Source organism: Ambystoma mexicanum, chromosome 1p (assembly GCF_040938575.1).
Source record: "Ambystoma mexicanum isolate Mex_15411 chromosome 1p, UKY_AmexF1_1, whole genome shotgun sequence".
NCBI lineage: Eukaryota > Metazoa > Chordata > Amphibia > Caudata > Ambystomatidae > Ambystoma > Ambystoma mexicanum.
This window is the reverse complement of record NC_090921.1, coordinates 1097818365-1097827864: the sequence shown is the minus strand read 5'-3', so window position 1 is coordinate 1097827864 and position 9500 is coordinate 1097818365. Positions and strand designations below refer to the sequence as shown.

General features: G+C 46.3%; 1 protein-coding gene across 1 annotated transcript in view; it reads left to right on the top strand.

Annotated features, from left to right (window-relative positions):
* The first annotated feature begins 3587 nt into the window (after positions 1–3587).
* LOC138569204 (butyrophilin subfamily 1 member A1-like) overlaps positions 3588–9500 on the top strand; it is a 259914-nt gene continuing 254001 nt past the window's right edge. Inside the window, exon 1 of the mRNA XM_069647015.1 lies at positions 3588–3615. The gene's annotated coding sequence lies outside the window, so the exon portion shown is untranslated. The remainder of the gene's footprint in view (positions 3616–9500) is intronic.

The window sequence follows — 9500 nt, the reverse complement described above, 5'->3', positions numbered from 1 at the left end:
CCCTGCCTCTGGAAGGAGCGGGGCACGTTAGTTGCGGGTGCTCAACCCCGCGGCTTTACGGGGCACACAGACAAGGCAACGGCTTCTCTCCTGGATGGTCGGCGCTCGACCCCCACAACCTCAGGGGAGCACCGGAGGAGACGCTGGGGCTTGAGCTGCAGATGGAGTCGTTGTGCCTCTGGCTGTAGATGCAGTCCTGCTGAGCCGCCAAAACACTGCTGCTCGTGGGTTCATACAGGGCTGTATTGACAGTGATCCTCGTCGCCATTGTGGAAATGAAGGACACTCTTGGTAGGTGATATATGCTTTATTGTCAACACAGACCCTGAGCCCAGTAGGACTCAACCAGAATACATCTAAACTGTTAACCACAGAACATAGAACCCCCATCACAAGTAAACAAGCTAAACACCTCGCGGAACCATGATGTACATTCCACACATAAGGTTCCACATCATCCAACTCACAATGTAACACAGACCTGGCGCGGGACAGGTACAGCTGGCGAGTCCAGTTTGCATAGGTACGTGTCAGCCTCCGGTCCAGCATGACCTGTGTTGTCTGACCCCGTGGCAGCAGGGCCGGTTTTAGGAGCTGCAGCACACCGGCCAGCAAATCAAACATTTGGCGGCCTTCCCCTCCTCCCATGTGCCCCTAATCATGCGGCAGGGGGTGGGGGAGTGCCACATTTTTCAATAAGCATGGCAGGCACCCTATTGTTATTAAATAGTGCATTTAATTTCAATAGGGTGCCTGCCGTTCCTTCTCGCACTATGCCACCCCGGGGGAGAACTTGAAAGACTCCCTTGAGCTGGTGTGGTGGAGGTCTAATGGCAGGGCGCCCTGGGCGGCTGCCCGGCCTGCCCTACCCTAAGTTCGGCTTTGCCGGTGGCAGCACGCCCTGAGCTATCAGTGTCAATCCAAAGCGGCTGAATGGATCTCCTTGCCGGCCTTACTGCCTAGATATTTCTCGGTTACTTACAACAATCCTCAACCCTCCGATCTCATTCCGTCTGGTTGCGTGTGTGTGCCTGGGTATGTGTGTGGGGGCAGGGAGGGGGGGGTTTGTGTGTACCTTGCTTTTGCCAGAATTGCAGAGCTGACATTATTCCTTGGAGGATCGCTCTCATACCTCACCGCACATGTTCCTGCATTGCATGTTTATAGCCCAAGATTTTCCAGTTTTTCTAGTTCCATTTCTCTTTGGGCTATTAGGTGATAATGATGTGTTATTTATATGTGGCTTTCGCCAAAGTGCTTACATAGGACATATTTGCATCCAACCGAAATTGGTCCTCGGAAGGATGAAAGGTTGAGTTGACCTTGCCAGGATTCGAACCCGCGACCTGCAGGCCACACACAGATCGCAGCAGCGAGCGCTCAACCACCTGAGCTATAAGCCAAAACTATTGCATTACAGAACAGATAGAGAGACATGGCATATGAGCAAGGACACAATGCTTGTAGGTGTTGTTTGGTTATTTGCCCACCCATTCACTGCAATTGCCATGCTAATGCCAGTGGGCATTCCCACCCAGTTCCTGCCCCTCCCCGACCAAAACACCTCTTCAAATTCTTTGAGCTAGCTTTTTCAAGCCTTACCTTCAAATGTTGTGCTCGAAGTGACTACCATTTTTTCAAAGCAATGACTTCAGCCACTCTATTAATAAGCACTATGTGTGTTCTTTACTGAAGTCCTGTTAAAAACAAGCCAACAGTTGAGGCTTGTGTATATGTATTAGGCATTTGCCAGGCACTGCTATTAGATGCCCAGGTACTCGCACCATTTTGCACCTGCTACCATCAATGGGCAGTTAATACCACTACGGCAGTGCCTGGCGAGTGGCTTTCCCATGCCTAGACAAAAGCCCAGACTGTTGGCATTGCCAATGCTTGTTTGCTTTAGGGTCTGGATACATGTCTTAACGGTGACCTTTTTACTGCATTTGTAAGGGTAAGAAGCAAGGGAAATAGGTAGCTGTTCGACACGGTGCATGGCCACACACCCCCTCAAAGAGGATACTTTTAAAAGACCAGTGTCACCCACATGTTATGCCTGGCAGCAGCCGCGAGAGTGCATATCATGTCTGCTAAGCGGTGTTCAGACTTCAAGCTTTTTGAAAAATCTTGACAGCGTAGGCAGACACCATAATAAGTGGGTCTAGGGCTAACCAATTAAAATACATGAGACTCGCTGCAAAGTACCGGCACCGTCTCTTTGGGAGTATTGGCTTTGCTGAGGGTTGCTTTTAGCGGCTCACACTTCCCACCACTATGCATTCTAACCCTGGTGTGGCACTTAAACTGCTCTGTGGTACGCATCCTCGTCCCCAAAAAAACGAGGAAAAACACAGAGGTCTGCCAGGCTACCTTGCAATCCTAACAAGAGTTTATTTTTGCTGTGCATAATGCAGGTTGGTACTAACGAGGGCTTTGTAGTAACAAAGCCAAACTATGGTAAAAAGCCATAGCTGGGCTTCACAGCCCAGCAGGTAATTCCCCAAGTCTGTTGGGCAGACACGTGTGAATTGGCCCCGTGCTAATGACCCCTTTCCCCTGACAGGTCCCAGCTGACTGGGAAGGGGCCATGAGCTCTCCAAAGCCCCTCATTCTGCCTATCCTCCACAGTAAATGGCTGCGCCACATAAACCAGAAAGAGTGTAATGCATGCACACTTGCACATTGTATTCAGAAGGTGCTTGTCAGCTTGTGTAAAATAAGTCTATGATGAGAAGACAAGTAGGGCAATACACAGAGATGTCTGGCTGTCTTGCAGAGGTAAGAAGCTTTCAAGCATCAGGGCGTTGTAAATGTTTGCAGGCTCCTTGATTTCGAGAATGAGGGGGTGTTTAAAATGAACGTTGAAAACAAGGAATGGGGGTGTTTGAAAAAATGTAAACTGAGGATGGCACCACCGCACATTCTACCTGCTTCCGCTGTTGAAGAAGGACGCCATTCCCCGTCACCCCTTGCAGTCTCTGCTGGGGCTACCAACGCAGGCACACTAAAGTTACAAAGCTCTGCTCACACAGCACAACCTCATTACTGGAAAGACAGCCAGCTTCTAAAATGTGACCTTTTGCCGCTAGTCCCGTAGCGACACCGTGTCCTCTGAACAATGCCAGGCCCTGTCCCCATTGCTATTGTTTTCTATTGCGGCTCTCACAGCCCCTGAACCTTGGGATGTTGCGAATTGCAGCCGCGCACCGACTGCAAACAGAGGATGTAAATAGTCCGACATTTAAAGTCGCACGTGACACAAAGATTGTATCCGATAAGGCCAGAGATGATGCTGTTGCTCTTTTGGCTGTTATTCGCGCGTATTCGACGCTTCTGCTTACGAAATATTTTCAGATTTTACAAAATAACAACACTTAAGAGAGTGCGTCGTAGTTTCATGGAAGGGTGCTTTGTGGTGCGTTACTAGTACAAGGCCAAGAAATACGTAATGGAGTGAATTGTGTCAGCTGGGAAATAGTGGATGTGATCAACAATGCTGGCAGGTGGTCATCAATGTCACGTGGCGTGACCAGAGCAGGAGATATATAACGGGATGCCTCCGCCATCTTTCACTGACAGCAGACGACTGGAGCCGGTTCCTGTTCTTCCAACCAGGTAAACAGCTCGCGGCCGCCGAATTTTCCAAGTGGTGGGGTCTAAATGCTGCTGATTTGGGCTGAACGAGGGCCAATAGCGAGTCCAGACACCCCAATTGTGTTGGTAGCTAATTTCTTAGGTTAAATGAGATAATAAACCCCCACGATTTGCAAGAAATCCTGTATGAGAACACATAAAACATTTGAATACTTCAGATGCCAGATCCTCTTGTCCCCTGGTTTTCTGCTTTGTCAGTCTCCCCCTTGTTTTGTTCCAGTTTTGCTCTTGTGGCACCAGTTCTGCCCCAGGTCACTCTCGTCACCCTACTTCTCTCTCAATGCCACATTGCTCCAGTTTTGCCCATGTCACTTTCACTGCCACTGACTGCCCCATGCCACTGACTGCCCCAGTACCGTCCCCTTTTGCGCTATCAACCCTATGCCATTGCCCCAGCTCTGCCACATCTTGCTTTAATTGCCCCAGTGTTGCCCCATGCCATGTTTACTGATCACATTCTGTCCCATGTCACTCTCCCTCCTGCTGTATTGTCCCATGTCCCTCTACACAATTTCTGCTCAATTACACACTCTCTGCATCAGTTGCGCTCATGTTACCTTTACTGCACCAATACTTCCCTATGTGACAGTCACTACTCTAAAACTGCTCCATCGCCCCTACTTTTACCCGATGTCACACTCGTTTTCCCCAAAACGACCCCGTATGGGCTGGCCCTAGGCTTTGAGGGGCCATGTAAATCAAACAATGTGTGGGCTTCACTTATCTACATAAATAGTAACATCAGCGATATTACAGAAAATATCATAGAATGAGTCTTAAATATGGAAAGGTGCCCTGGGGGTTACATTAAAACACGTTGCCATGACCAAGGCAGGAGATAAACAAACTGTGAGGTTGAGCTGGGAGGATAGCTCAGGGGCAATGCATTTGTTTTGGAAGCAACACAACACAGAGCAACACAAGTTTAAATCCCGTTCCTGCACTTAGAGACTTGTCTCCGGTATTAAGTACGTTATACAAGATTAATTAATTATATGAATTGTGACTGTTAATATTGACCTATGTGGCAATATCAGGAGAGAGGCTTTTGTTGACGTAACAGACACTGTGAGCTGAATACCATGTAGAGGCTTCTAACTTCGTCACATACTGCATGGTGAGATAAAAGAATTTGCTTACGAGCGCACACATTGGTTAAGTGGAGAAACCAGGATTTCAGACCAGTCTGAACCCATTGAACGCATCTCTTCTCAGATGTAATTGGTAGAAATATTGTATGCAATAGTTCTTTCAAACTTTGGTTTGAAAATTATCTCTGACTGTGTAAGATATTGCAAAAATATACATGGGCATTGGGTTTTGCTAACTGAAGTTAACTGCTGTTTTTGCAGAATTTTCCCGACTGTTTATATCTAGCAATGCTTTTATTTTGGAAGCTGGAGATAATGGTTATGTTGGCTGTCAAAATAAAATCCAAGCCGGTTCTGAGATTTCATTGCTAAACTACATAATTTGGAAATCTGAAAGAACCTCAAAGGGAAGTTTATCGAAAAATATTTTATTCCATTTAAATGATTCAAAAAAATCTACATCTGTTCTGTAGCCAGTGGTCCAATGTAGTCCAACATTTATATGTACTACATCAATATTACTCAAAAACAATCATAGAGACATCACAAAAAGGTTCTTATTTCCAAGGCCAAACATACATAAACACAAAAGAATGAATGTATCCTAATGCATAATTCATGTGTAAAATGAACAAAAACTCTTTCAGTACCGTTTTATTGTAACTAATTCATACTTGTTCTATGTTCACATGTATCTCTATTCATTCCAGCATGTTTCTGTCATCACATTTTCATTTCTGACATTCATCAGGGAAATGATTACATTCTGTATATTGTCTTCCGAATTTGCAAAGACCATATCCTGCTGGTTACTGATCTTTGAGGAAAATCATCTTCTGACTTCTTCTGTTCTAACTCATGAACAATGTGGTAATTCCAAATTCATTCAGATGTAGAATACTGTGAACAAACCATAAACGGTACGGATTAGCCAAAAGCAAAAAAACATAGGAGTCCACTGTAATCAATACAGATTGACCAGAAAGTCTAGAAGTACCTGCAATGATTGGTGGTATGGACAAGCTCCTAATGTTGGTTTTGTCGCCATTAAGGAATAGGAAGTTCCCAACATGTAACTGGTAATATAAAATATAAAATAAGTGTTTCAATGTGCAATGTGTTGACCAAAACAATGTTTCTTATGTAGTGCTCTTAAAGACAAAAAGACATGCTTCTTTGATGCTTGAGTCATCAATTTGGGGCCTGCCTCATCATATTCATTACCGTTTCTATTTAAGGAAATCTGCATCGGTAACAAGGCACTAGAACCCTATTGTGAAACACCTTCAGATTGGATTGAGACTGTAATAATATAGGTCAAGCCGCTATAATAAAGAAAATGCTGCGGTGATGGGTGAAAGATCACTTACCCTAAAATCAAATGGCTCCAGGGTGTATTCTGTAATGTCTCCCCACTGGCCAGTTATCAAAACATGGTTACTGGGACCGCAGTGTCCCAATGCCGGTGCCGTAACAGCAGCATGGTGTAGTCTCCATTATAAGCAGTGGATAGAGGGCTGAGTACGGCCTATGTCGGGTGACAGGTGTCACTTACCAAGGCCCATGACTAAAGAGTCCAGTGTGGTGCTAAAGCCCGAGGCTTAGCCTATACTACTGTGGTAGAGTATGACCATGGGCAGTCATTGGGTGGGCAAATACCCAACACCCATGAGTCCCTTCTCACCTGTCATCTCCCTCCTACGGCAAGGCATTAGGTTCCCCTTATATGTGGCACTTAAGCGCCACCTAATAGTCTAAACTAAAAAGTGATGAGCAGTATTGATGGGACCTGCAATCTCTGACCGGCCAATAGGAGAGGTGATGTGTCTCCAGAGCTTTGCCTGGGGGTGACGCTTTGCCTCATGAGGACAAAGAGGCAAGGGAGCCTTGTACATGGAAGCAGCACAGACCACCTGCAAACAATATGACTTGATATATGGGAGGCAGGCCGCTGGTGGCTGCGGCGCCCCCATGATAACGGGTCCCGGGGAAGAGGCAAAGACTGGCCATGCCTCGTGCCGGACCTGGGGCCCATTCCCCTATCTGACACCAGCATATTCCAATCAGTATGCATGCACGAAGACACGCACATGTTTCTCTCACACACATTTTTATTTTTTAAATGTACCTTTTATTTGCCTCAACAGGCTATCCAACTGCACTTCCCATGCTGATTCGTCGCTTCTGCCAGCTATTGACACGCTTCCCGCCATGAGTCCCCTCTCTGCACGTCATCACGTGACGCCGTGAGAGCATCTTATTCAAAGCCGCAGCGTGCATTCTGTTAAACTTGCTGGGGCTCTAAGGCACGCTTCCTAATGGCCTCCGATGGACCAGGGCACCTATAATGGGACATGGCGGGGCATCGCTGCATTGCCCAATGTGGACAACTGACAACAATCATGATGGATTTAAGAACGCCCTAATATTCATAATTAATTCGAGTCTAGCACTGTTCCCTTGACTTTATCTTAGAACTCAAAATATTCTCTGTACGAAAAAGGACAAGACAGCAACTAAAACCTCGAGGCAGATGGAGTGTTGCTGTTACATTTGAAAATAAACACACAGCACACCGATAACAGGAACAACCACGTTTCAGATGTTACATAAATCCTCCAAAGTAGAACTTGCACAAATCATTCCTCTGTTGTCTGGCCATCAATTGGGAACAATTGTAGAAGGGGTATGTTGTGCTATCTGGCTGTTTAGCAGCACTTTATAATAATTGTGCTGCGCTGCAGCAGGGAAACATCATTGCGCGAAACAGAGAATGTGTTTACGGAAGCCTGCAAGGGACAGCATATTTTGACACCACTGTTACCTTTGCAAAACCAAGTGTGACCGATGTACCACAAAAAGACTGCGACAGTATCAATGCTTAAAATGCATTTACTGCAACAACAACAAAAAACTTGGTTGAAGGTGGCAAACTTTTCGAAACTGCTGCCTGAGCACCTGCAGCAAACAGAGCATACAGTGGCTGAGGTTCCCTGGGAGAGGTCCCCTGGGACTACTTCCTCTTTGATACAGTGGAGGCGGTCCCCTGGGACTACTTCCTCTTTGATACAGTGGAGGAGGTCCCCTGGAACTACTTCCTCTTTGATACAATGGAGGAGGTCCCCTGGGACCACTTCCTCTTTGATACACTGGAGGAGGTCTTCCTTCCTCTTTGATTCAGTGGAGGAGGTCCCCTGGGACTACTTCCTCTTTGATACACTGGAGGAGGTCTTCCTTCCCCTGGGACTACTTCCTCTTTGATTCAGTGGATGAGGTCCCAGTGGACAGTGGTTCCCTGGGACTACTTCCTCTTTGATTCAGTGGAGGAGGTCCCCTGGGTAGGGTCAGACTGGGACATACATTTGCCCCGGGCACCAATGAAAAAGTGGCCCTCGATAACAAATTGGAATTAACTATTTTTCTTGAAGACGGTTTGAGTACTGCTCAAGGGCGGGTTTTTGGTACAATGTAATGCAAATAGTGGCTAGTAGCATTTTGGAAAACGAGTGCAGTAACCAAAACTAGCCGATTTTGGCAAAAGACACAGGCCCGCTTTCACCCAAAAAACTGGCCCAAAATAGAATGTTGGACCAGTCCTTCGGGCATTGCCTTTTTGCCCTATGTGCCAGCCCAAGTCTGCAGAGGGGGCACCCGGATTCGAAATGATTCAAGATCAGTGGTGATGGATGAAAATGTTTAGTAGCGGCGCATTCATATTTTCCGTGTATTAGCGCGACAGCCACGCGTAGTGAGGGAGAGTTAAGTAATATAGGAGGACTATGTGTGGTGACAACTCCAAGATTTATTTTCAATTAATGAGTTAAAACGGCCCATTATACAGCATCATTTTTGAGAAAAGTGGGATAATAAGGAATAAAATGAACAGTCGGTTCAGTACGGTAACACATAGAAAAAATCCAATAGTTGCCAGGTTCCCAACTGTACCCAGGAGCATATTATTTTGCCAATATGGCAGCATTGTCAAAGTAAAACTCACACTCACACATTGCATAAAATTCAAAACATGCTCACAAGCATGCCAACATTTCTTTAAAAAAAAAGAAGCCTTCCATGTGGTGATCAGTTTTCTTACCTTTCTGGGTAGCCGGATTCAGGGACCATGGAACTGGCCACCTGGCTGCAGTTATTCTAACACATGCGGGGCCAGGTCAGGGCCGGAATTTGGTTGCATAGCAACCAGTGAGCTGCAGTAAGCAGAGCATGTGTGGTTGTGCTCAACTCCCCCATTGTGCCCAAATCTTTAGGTGGGCAGCATACAGTTTGGGAAGAGGGCAGGGGGAAACGCGAACTGCAGGGGCAGCTAGGAGAAGGGTGGGCACAGGAGATTAGGCATGTACATTCATTGGGAACAAATTTAACACAGATCTTCAAATGAACGGTGTTCTACCTCATTGCTTCATTGCCTCATTGCCTCCTTAACTACATAGCACAGGCTTGCCAGAAATGTAAACCACTTAGAGCCCAAGTGGACCCACAAAGCAGGCCATATCTACCTCAACAGCATGTCGACCAATCTCTATCAATGTTAAAAATGTAACATGTTCCCCCTGGACAGGACACAAAGAGTACACCTGCATACAATTAAGCATGACATTCGATGCATGAAGCGTGGAGGACTAAAGCCTTTTTTCTGAAACCAAAGTAAATGTGCAGGTTGTTCACTTTAAAATGAAATAACAAAGGCATGGCCTGGCAGAACTCTCCTGGCGCCCCACATCCGGCGTGGGTAGCTCT